The sequence below is a fragment of the Argiope bruennichi genome, chromosome 10, assembly GCF_947563725.1.
Source record: "Argiope bruennichi chromosome 10, qqArgBrue1.1, whole genome shotgun sequence".
Taxonomy (NCBI): Eukaryota; Metazoa; Arthropoda; class Arachnida; order Araneae; family Araneidae; genus Argiope; species Argiope bruennichi.
The window spans coordinates 120,279,852-120,292,431 of NC_079160.1; the positions used below are offsets into that span (position 1 = coordinate 120,279,852).

The 12,580-nt window shown below is 26.7% G+C and overlaps 1 protein-coding gene across 3 annotated transcripts in view; it reads right to left on the minus strand.

The window, feature by feature from the left end:
• The window catches only part of LOC129988643 (synaptic vesicular amine transporter-like), a 157,866-nt gene that overhangs the window by 122,472 nt on the left and 22,814 nt on the right, over window positions 1-12,580 (minus strand). The window lies entirely within an intron of this gene.

Here is a 12,580-nt window from a genome sequence, read left to right on the forward strand (position 1 = left end):
AACACAAAATGATTCATTGTTATCTCAACATCATCGTCACACACATGTCAACATCATCGTGGCTCGTAAACGTCATTAAGGACGTTTTGAGCAATAGGACACAAGTCCGGCCACAAAATCATTCATTGTCGTCTCAACAATTTTAAGGCATGTAAGCTTCATTACTATCTTCTGAACAATGAAATTGTATGTTCAGACGTCACTATCGTTTTGTATAAATGCAAGTTTAAGATGCTTCATATAGTTTCTGACTGAGAAATTTATTTATTATGCAGGCCCCCAAACTGACTTTATCTTCAACCAACAAAATATTTATTGGATAAGTGATCCACACTTGAGAAATCTAACAAATTTTTCTTTAACAGATGATATGTTTTAGCATCGGAAATATTTTATTAAAGTCCAATTTCTAATGAAGCAGTTGTACCGGATGTCCCCAAAATGACTGATGGATTTTGGAAATCAACAAAATCAGCCTCAGGTGTATCCCAAAAACTTCCTCGCATATCTTCTAATAAACTTGTCATATCAGAAAACGCGTTCAATAGTTACGAAATATTGACTTTTCGAGTGATTTTAGCAGTTTTATTGATTCTATCGTATCATCCTTGGCGAATTTGTTTGGCGATTAATCCCTGGCATGCTGTTATTAATCTTCAAAAAACCGGATTTGTACTTTAGACATGCTTTTCTCAATCGATTGAAACTAAGATTTGGCACAAACTGCACTTGTGATCACAAAATCGCATACTGAATAGAGATACATTTAAGTCATTGCGTTTTTGAATTATCGCGTTACATGTATTTGAAACTATAGACCGACAGACAATCAACCTCTATTCGTTTCGACTCAAAATTTGGCAGATGTCTACATTATAGATGTAAAATCTGTGTAACGAAACTTGTCTATTTAGATTCCTTTGTTTTGTAGTTATCGTGTTAACTTATATTCGGACAGCCTGACAGATAGACTGAATAGATTTCACTCAAAATTTGATCGAAATCTGCAAATTTGGTCTAAAGACATCATACCAAATTTCATCCTTCTAGCTCAAAGCATTTTTGAGTTATCATTGTCACAGAGAGACTGATAGATGGACATTTTTCAGAAATGTGTTTTTTGAATTCTCTGAAGTTTGAAACGAGGAGATAAGTTAAAATACCCAGTTTGAATTTTTTTGGCGATGACTATATTTTCTCTAAAATACGTAAACGAGAAAGTAATAAAGAGGCGGAATGCGATAGAAATGTATCGTTTCTGGATTTAAGTTTGGGAAACGTTCAGAAAATTATATTTTGGTGGAAATTTTATTCCATTAAAATATAAATTTAAATATCTTTGCCACCATTTGAATATCTTCAAATTTTTTCCTCGGATATCGCCACTTTGATACTGAAAAAGGGGCTTTCATTAAAAACATCGTGGTTTAATTTTTTGCAATTGTCCAACATTTTGATAATGGTTTTTATTTTTCCTATTCTGCAGCGCTACTTGTCGGTAATAATGTTAACTACTTTTGAATTCGGTGGGATAAAAATTCCCTGATTTCTTAAGCTTAAAGTCGCACAAGATGTATTTCTATCGCATTCCGTCTATTTTTATCATGTTGTTTTGGTTAGGAGGTTTTGAAGTTCAAAATTGCGTAGGCAATGAATATTGAAGCTCGAAACCGCGTAGGCAATAAATAAAGTATAATTTTTTTACCTGCTTTTACCAGTATTGCATTGTTATTATGTATGCTTCTTTGTAAACAGATGTGTTTTTAAAAGCTTGACCTGCTTTTACCAGTATTGCTTTATTATTACGTATGCTTCTAGGACAGCAGATTCGTTTTTAAAAGGTTGACGTAGAACTATGACATCATAGCTGTTATTTCATATCAAAATCGATCGAGCTCCAAAACTTTGTTTGCCAACTAGAAAAATTAAAAATGAAAGTTTGATATATATATATATATATATATATATATATATATATATATATATATATATATATATATATATATATATATATATATATATATATATAGTTTTGTTTGCAGTAGAAGCCATGTTTGAAGGCATAGACGTTGCATTTCTAATTTCGTTTGAATATCCGTTCCTGGAAAGCATAATTATTTACAAGCTGAGACGCGGACAAGGCACGTCCGCCACAACGCGGCACAAAAGCAGAAGTAAAAAAGAAGGAGGAAGAAGGAAGCGAAAGGGAACGGAACAAATGATCTCTAGTCTTATATAACATGGGATTTCTGGCCACGCGCCAATTCAATACACGTTTTGACCTTTGACACCTTGGTAAGGGCACCGTAGGGGTCACTTTCATTTGATACGTAGATTGATTGCGCAGTAATTTTTACACAGCTTCATCCATGGAATGAGATCAAGAAATAAGAGAATATTTTACTATGGGCTAAATTAAGATAAAGCTTCGGAAATTAATTTGTTCTAAATTAAGAGTTTAAAATATCATTATATATATATATATATATATATATATATATATATATATATAGAGAGAGAGAGAGAGAGAGAGAGAGAGAGACCGACAGAGAAGTCTCATGATTGTTTCAAACCGGTTTAAACTGGTTAATGACTTAAATTAATTAGGACAAATAATGACTTAAAAATAATAATGTTCTTACATGATAACATGAAATTTGCGATCGCATATTTCATATTATTTTTTTTTTATTTATTTATATTCAAAATCCATCATCCATTTTTTGGAATACCCGGTATTATATGAACTAATGAAGTTTAAAGAAAGTAGTCAGGATTTTTACCTTTTAATTTTTCTCTGGATATCACAATATTCCGTTTACGAGAAATGCTAAATATTAATAAATTTCATTTTTAAGCATTTGAAATGTACAAAGAGAAAAGATTGAAATCATCAAAAAAAATAATAATAAATAATAAATAAAACCTTTGACCTTAAGATTTGAAGAAACTTTCACGTTTTTATCCTTTCAATAAATTTCAAAATAGCAAATTCTTCCTAATTTGAAAACTGCACTCAATTTTTATTTATAGTAAAATAGTAATATCAAAGAGATTAATATTTTGTATATGTTTAGAATTAATGTAATAAGCCTTTTAAATCACTTTGTTTTTCTAAACAAAATCCTTTTGGTTACTATAAATATATGATCATGCATTCAATTGTTAATACTAGTATTGATTCTAATTTGAATATTTATTCACAACCATTATAAATATTCCGATTTAAATATAAAAATTTTAAAATGTACAACCTGTTTATATGATTTTATTATTAGTAATTTTTGTTTTTGTTTAATTGGTTTAATTGTATTTTTTATTCTATGTATAGTTATTCATATAGTAAATACTAATTAATACTGAATATAGATGGCGCACTATACTTTAAACTATGTGTATATTTGGATTTTTCTGCTGTTAGTGTAAACACTTCAACTTGAGAGTTGCTGTGAAACTGATGCAAGGAGGCACCCCTCGCTCTTTGTTAGCGGCAAATTCTTCATTTAAATATATATATATATTATGCGCTACTTCATATATGTGTTATCATCGTCCATGCGTGTTATATATGTGTGTGTGCGAAAATAAATAAGAAAAAACAAACAAGAAAACATCTTTCCTTGGATTAAACACACCCACCCAGCTACACAAGCAAACTAATTGTATTGCATCAAAATTAATAATCCATAAAAAGATTAAACTTTATTGATGATATTTGAAATAGAACACGTTTTATTCAATTTTAGAAAAGCACATTAAGCTTTAAAAAATATATCAGGAGTGAAAGCAATCGAACTACTTGCAATTAATAATTGTAAATTTTACAAAATCTAAACTTAAAACTATTGTGTTAAGATATGTATGTGTGCGTGCAATATGCAGAAATATTTAACAAAAGTATGTAGAAAAATATGCAACAAAAAATTAAATTAAAAATTACAACAAAAAATTGAAAGTAAACCAAAATAAAAAAAAGAAGTATTTAGCTCGAAAAAGCAAAAAAAAAAAAAAAAAAAAAAAAGCAAAATTCAAATCTATGAATGTACAAAATATTGCAATTCGAAAACCACTGTGTAAATAAATCATAAAAGGAAAAAAATATACAATATAGTCATTCATTCCATCATTAAGGGCTGAAGTCAATGCGTGCCACTAGAAGAAAAATGACTTCGTTTTTACAAACAGTATCGAACAATAAATGTCTGATTGCAATAAACATGACGTAACTGGCAATCTTATTTTTACTATCCTCAATTTCAAAGAACAAGAAAACTACTCTTAGATAATATAAAACAATAAAAAAAATTAATGAATTCCTTTTTTCTAAAATAATAAAATTAATTCAATAGAAATTTTTGGTTTGCAGGACTTTACATTTTATTTTGCAGGACTTTAAATTAAGAAAGCTGTGAAAAGCCTTAATGAACCAAACTATTTCTACGAGTCGATAAACTTATTTATCTCTCAACATATTCATTAGAATGATCTGACTATCTACAGCATTTACAATAACATTTTTTAAGCAGAAAATATTTTCCAATAAATAAAAGACATTCCATAGAGAAGGTAGAATAAAATGAAGAGATATTGTTTTTATCCAGAAAGCTATAACAAACTTATGTAAATGGTTATCAAATTAGATTGCAAAATAATATATTATATGGAGAAATTAAGAGAAAAAACGCATGTCACTGAAAAATGAAAAACTAATACGAAGGCGCATCTCTTTACGTTTGGGGAAAAGTGCTTTAATCGAATATTTACACTCTATCAAAATAGAAAATTTCGGCGCTGGTTGAAGATGCTGTTAGGAGAAGATTGATAAAACTGTTGAATACGCATTATGAAGATAACGATAAAATAAAAATGGCGAAGAGATTATGTTAGAAATAAAAATAGTGGCTGGAAAGAATTATAGAGATAATGTATTATTTCTTAAAAAACCTTAACATCTATCTAAAAGATAAATTTTTGATGTTTAGATCGGACCTTGTTGGTTTGAGTGCCCTTCTGCTATGATACAATTTGCACCAACATCGCTCAGATGAGCAATCCTTTACTTACGTTTTAAAATCATTCCTTAAAAGTTCATAAATTGAGGTGGGAATAGTATGGGTTATTTCTTAAATACTTGATTAGATTTATGACTCAGTAATTTTTATTATATATTCTAATATAAATTGATTTATAAAAGAGGTTTTGCAAATGTTGTCAGAGAATAACAATATATATATATATATATATATATATATATATATATATATATATATATATATATATATATATATATATATCCATTAATGTTAAATAATAATTCATTCTTTTTGTCATAATTTTCTCTCCTAAACAGTTTTGCTTTCAACAATTAAATCTAAAAACGTTATATGGTTTTGAAAGTTGCTGGTTTTAATTAGTTTTAGTCCATCTGAGTAAATATTATTAATGAAAAAACTTAAAGTTTTGTAAAAAGGATAAAAATATCAATACATCTTTGAGCGGAATTAAGATTTAAAATGAAAGCATTTTCAAAGAGGTGTAGGTACAGATTGCCAAGAAAGAAGGAAAAACAGTTCTACCTTTTCTATGGAATGTCTTTTATTTATTGGAAAATATTTTCTGCTTAAAAAATAATGTTATTGTAAATGCTGTAGATAGATCATTCTAATGAATATGTTGAGAGATAAATAAGTTTATCGACTCGTAGAAATAGTTTGGTTCATTAAGGCTTTTCACAGCTTTCTTAATTTAAAGCCCTGCAAAATAAAATGTAAAATCCTGCAAACCAAAAATTTCTATTGAATTAATTTTATTATTTTAGAAAAAAGGAATTCATTAATTTTTTTTTATTGTTTTATATTATCTAAGAGTAGTTTTCTTGTTCTTTGAAATTGAGGATAGTAAAAATAAGATTGCCAGTTACGTCATGTTTATTGCAGTCAGACATTAATCGGGAAAAAAACCCCATCCAAATATGGCATTTTAGTCTATCGATTGTGTTGCCAATTATATGCAATGAAGTTAAAAATTTGTTAATGACATCCGGTTAATACACAAAGACCGATAGTTGAATAAATGGATAAAAAAACTCAAATCCGTGTTCAAAAATAGCGTAGTTTTTAACAAAACAAATTTATTGAATAAATATGGAAGCAGTAGGGATTTTTTCATAGAGATGAAGTGAGTAAATAAATACAAATTAAAAAAAGAAATTATGTAAGTTTGCTTTTATTTCAACTTAAAACTTTTGGAAGCAATTATCAAAATGCTAATTATTAATAGATTGCATCATAAAACTCAAATAGTTCTTAATTTGACTATTTTTATTATACTTTTAGAGTATAAAATCAGTAAAACTATCGCGAACACGAAACTGCACTGTCACCAAAATGGCGATTCTATCACTAACCGATAAAGACAATCGTCATCATAGTATCTTATACCTAATGCCAAATTTGGCGAGTTTACATTTGGAAAATAAAAGTTTTGCCACCGACACAATTTATATCCATTTTGAGATTTAAAAACGGTAGTAAATTAAATAATTTTAATTTTTATATTTTTTTTCTTTCTGATTCGTTTTATGCATTATTCTCTTTCAGTGTAAATAAATAATGCTATTACTACAAAAAGTGTTCGTTATTAATTGATAGACTGAACTGATCAGAAAATTCGACCTATTTTTCAGCGAAATTTGTAGGCGATTCACGAAAATACCTTTCAATATTATTTATATTACCATCTCTATGTAGCATATATAATATTTCGAAGGATTTATTTTAAAACATTTAAATCATTCATTTAATACAATATCTGAGAATTGTTAGCAGAATTAATTGGGAAGAAAGTTTTTATCCTTCCTGGAAAAATTAAATTCTCCTAATATGCGTTGAACTATTAATCGAGTTAGCCATGTAATTCATAATGTATTAAAAAAATAAAATCTAATTTATTAAAAAATAAAATTAGAATAAGTGAAAATTTTTAAATAATAACCTCTTTATTTATCTATTATTAATTACTGATTTTAAATTTCGTAATTTCTATTAGAATTTTGAGAAAAATATTTGAGATGAAAATTTTCTTCGATTGATAAAATCATTTCAATTTGGAATCCTCTCTTTCAAAATCAATTGCCTGAAGAATGAAGGGATGATTGTTAATAAATGCGGTTGAGAATGAGAATGGTTTTTTAGATCTTTGGTGCTAATTTTTCGTATTTGGTTTGAGCGAAAGTGGAACTGATATAAGTGATTTCGATCAATTGCATTATAATAATCCATTTAAATCCTAAAATTCAAAATAATTAAAGAAATTTTTAAATATATACATTGTTTTAATTTTAGCGAAAACGCATTTAATCGAAATCGAGGCCAATGGATACTTAATGCCGTGTTTTAAATTTTGATCATCGGGTAGTTAAGATTATATTACGTCAATGCTATTTATGTATTTTCCTGCTTTCTAGATAAAATGTCTTCAAAGCGTAAAGTGAAGGAGTCAAAACCAGCTGAAAATGTTCTAAAGCGATCCAAGAAATCATGGAAGGCAGTGACAGCAGCAGAAAACTTTTTCATGGAGGTTAGATGATTTTTCGAAATATACAATTTATGAATGAAAAGAGAATAGCTGAAGCATTTCAAACATGATTATAACTTTTTAAAAGCTTTAAAAATTATAAGGATTGAGAATATCAACAGAAAAAGAGACCTATTGACCATCAAGAAAATATTCCCAAGCCATAATTAATTCAGGAAAACGCTTCATAGATTAGAAATAACAAAATTCTATAATTACTAACAGCATTTTTACTTCCTATAAACAAAATATATACAAGCAAAATACTATTGTCGTTAAAAGGCTAAATATATAATTTTTCTTGGAATATTCCTTAACACTAGTTTTAATATTAAAATTACCATTAATATGTATATATATTGTCATTATTATGTGTATTAAGATTATTTATTTGTATTTGTATGCATATGAAAGCGACATTTTCAGAAAGCAACAATTAAACGAATAAAATTTCTCATGCCGCCCCAATATCTCATTGTTTGAAGTTTTAGACCAAATTCATCAAATGGTAGACTTTTTGTCTATCCAGACTGAACACAATATAACTCAAAAACATAATAGGATAAATGAGAGAAATTTAATAATTGTTATATTCGAAAAACAAAACAAAAAAAAATATATATCTGTGTAATACACACAGAAACATATATACATAAGCAAGATGCCCCCAATAAAAGGAACAAGGAAGCTTTTCTACCTTTAAATATTGTACCAAGACATGTTTCTTAGAATTAAGTTTCATTAAATAAAGTAGGTAAATGATTTGACTTCGGAGTTTGATAGTAAGAAATTTTAAAAATATAAATTTTTATACATTCATCAAAGCATAGAAGTGACGAATAGTAAAATGTTTCTCTTACTATTATTTATGCATACATAAAATTTCTACATTTCTATCTACAAAATTTGGAGAGATTTGTGTATTTTTTAATTCCAAGGAACTAACCACAAATTCAGATGGAAACATTTATTTCAAATATATTTTCATATTTATTCAATAGAAAAAAAACTGTCATATGTACATATTGATCTTGTAGATCATAATTTAATCATTATGACTTCAAAGAAATTTGCTCATCATGCGAAAGGTTGTTCTTTTGGATTGGCTGGTAGTTGCAACATTCGCTTTATAAAGGGAAAAGAAACGTGAAAAACCGATCATTTCAAATATCTCACAGAAGTAACGGAAGGCCAAACAAGAAAATAAAATTCTTTACGCGCATTTGTGCACTTTCTAAAAGAATGTCAGATTTCAGTAACAAGGGATGTTTAGTTATGCTCACGATTTATTCCGGTCTTGATGTAGAAGAACACAAATACCATTTTCTGAATTTTTAATATCATTCCAGAAAGTGTGTTAAGAAAAAACTACACGTTAAAAACTACACGTCCTTACTTTCCCGGAGTCGAATGGGGAAGATAAACCGTCATATATCGAAGTAGAAATTGACATTTTGCCTTATTTTTCAAATTATCCTCAGCGGTATGGAAACATCTACTCTGTCTGATGGTCCACTGTATCAGTGAAATCTGTATGAGCAAAGAGGGATATAAATATTTTACTTACCATTTGTCTCTACTGATGTCTTATAAAAGTTTAATTTATCTAATTTTTTATTACCCATCCCTAAAGAAGCCACAGTACTTTCAAACATTTTACCACTACATTACAAAGTTTTAGTCCTTCCAATTGCTGTAACTTTGTAATTGAAAGCATATGTCTATGTATTTAATTGCAATAGTTAAGAGAAATAAAATCATACTATATATATAAATATATATATATATATTCAATATTGGTTGAAATCTGTCATTGGCTAGGTAGTTTATCAATTAATCAATTCATATAATTAAACTTTGTTTTTGTACCTGTGACACCGCCTTCTAGAATTTCAAAAAATTATATGAAGAATCCATTAATATTTATAACTAGAAGTAACTAATCAGGAACTGAAAATAAAAAATAATTTTAGATATATAATATTATATCATTTTAATTCATTTAAATAATAATAATTTCATGGATATATTCCTTCATTATTAATATAATAACATTGATTCAATCATTTATTATTAATATAATAATTTAAATTCATTTAAAAATAATAATTTTATTGATTCATTCATTAATTATTAATATCATAAATTAAATTCATTTAATTAATTTGAAATTGCTTCATTAATTATGAAATATTGCAGTTGCATTTTTTTTTCTATATAAAATAAAAGCAAATAAGAAATTATTCTTATTTGCTTTAATTCTTTAAAAAATATCTAAATTTAAAATTAAACTAAGAAACTTAATTTATTTTAAGTAACATTCTATCTATTTATAGGCAGTAGCTTTAAAATATTTTTCATAGATAAGTATTTAAAAGTAAAGCATGAGGTTAACAGAAGTAACAACACAAATTCAAGGTTAATCTTGCAAAAAAAGAAAAGAAAAGTTAGCAATGTTGCCAGCATTAAGAATCCATAGTTTTCAAAATAGATTTCTTAATGACGCATTTGGATTAACGTTGGATATTTTTAAAACTCTCTCAGACAATCAATATTTTAATAAGTTGTAAAAACAGACAAACATTTTTATATTGAATTGAAAATATGAAGGCAGTAACATTTGTGCCATTTTTTACAATGAAAATGGATGTTATAATTGCTTAGAATAGTTACTTGGAAATTTCCATTCCGTTCAACCAATTTTATGGTAACAACGTTTTATACATTTACATTTTTAATACATCTAATTAAATTTGTTTATGCAAACATCATATTATTAGGAATTAAAAATTTGCTAGTAATATTATATTTCAGAATTGAATTATTTATTGTCTAAATTTGAGATTGATTTTTTATTTCGAATTTCCTACCAGATGTCGTAAATTGTATGGAATGAAAATTTAATTGAAGTTAATGATTAATTGATAATATTATATTTTATTATTATATATTATTAGTTCCAAAAGATTTAATATTATGTATTGCTATCTAGAATTTGTAAGTATGGAAGCCTCTAGACTTTCAGAAAGGGAGTGAGAAACAAATCCACCTTTACAAAAATATAATAAACGAAGTTGAATGAAGTGTATAAAAATTATTCGATACACACCATTTTAAGTTCTATAAAAGAATTATGCAATAAATTCAAATAAGCTTGAATTGCGTGAATTATTTTGTTGTTGCTTTATTTTTAGGGAAGATATGGCAGAGCTTTGCCTTTGCTATTTAAGTACGAAGACTGCGAAGCTCGAGCAATGATGTTTCTGGCCTACATGTACTTCGAGGGAGTCGGGTGCGTAGAAGACATGGTAAAAAGTTTGATGATTCATTTCTAATTAGGAAACTTTAACGGTTTTTATTTTACCCATAATTCCTGATGTTTAGATAAAGGATTATAAAAATCTTAATATTGGATATTTTTGTTATAAAAACCTCCACATTCAAATTAAATAGATGAATAGAAAAATGAAACTGGTTTAAAATCTATTTTTTCAGTAGCAAAATTTTAATGTTTTTATTAACTTCAAAACACGCTATAAATAATCAGAGGATATCCTGAAAAAGTGTTACGCAAAATAAATAGATAATATTATGCAAAAGTGTTAAAAAAATGAATAGAGGATGTCATGAAAAAGTATTACGCAAAAATAAATAGATGATATTATGGAAAAGGGTTAAGAAAAATAAATGCCATGTCATGAAAAAGTGTTGCGAAAAATAAATAGATGATATTATGAAAAAGTGTTACGAAAAATAAAGGAAGGATATAATGAAAAAGTGTTACGAAAAATAAATAGAGGATATTAATTATGAAAAAATGTTACGAAAAATAAATAGAGGATATTAATTATGAAAAAGTGTTAAGGAAATAAATAAAGGATGTTATTAAAAAGCGCTGCCATTAAAAAAACTCTGAATGTTAGGGATTTGAAAATCTAAAATGATATTCAAAAGCCTTTATTCATGAATGAACATATAATATGAATATTTACATATAATAATCATTATTGTATAAAGTTAATACTAAAACATATGTGAGTTTCTTTCCAAAATCAACACTCATTATAAGATTAACAGTAACAATAAATTTAAAAAAATCATAAGTAATATGAAGTTTTCGATCAAATTCCCCAAACTATTCAGTCAGGAAATCAATTTTGAATATATACAATTAGAATTAGTAATAGATCCAATTCATGAGATAAATTACAGATTTTTTTTAAAAAAAATAAATAAGCATAATTATAATTCTTATTACAATTAAGAGATTTTCATTTAAATTCTTCTTTCATTAGAAAAATAGAAAACATTCTGTATTAAAATTATTTTAATAAAAATACAACACAAAACTTAAAAAATAAACATAATTGTTTGCATTTTTAATGAAGACAACTTTTTAAATAAACCTGATCATGTTCTGCATTATTATAGAATATTTACTGTTCATTTTCTTCCTTCTTACTATTGAAACGGATTCTTACTTAGTACGGATTCAAATACAATCTACTAAATGTGAATTTCAAATAAGAAAGTGAAACGCATTATTATTTCTGCTTAGTTTTAGAAGAAATTATGGAGCGTATATCTTACTTTCGCCCCCATTTTCATTTTTCGGAATCAATGATCTTTCACTCGATAAATATATTTATGCATTTACCTGAATTTTGTTCATCGCCTTGCAATTTGATTCAGAAAGAAATTTTCTTAATATTTTTATTTATGAAATCATTGATATTTAAAAAGTTTTTAACTAACCGTAAATTTAAAACTTTTAATTTGTCTCACGGACATTTTCTTCAGCATTCCTATAAAAAGAAATAACCTGAAGTCATAACTAGGAATGACATATGCATAAATATTATGGAACGGCAGCAATGCATTTATCATGTTTAATGTATCCATTTTGCTTCATTTTTCTCAGACTATTTAAATTTATCAAGACATATTAATCGAAATTCACATAGTTTGTATAAAAACTAGTAAATTTGAAAACCTTTCAGAAAGG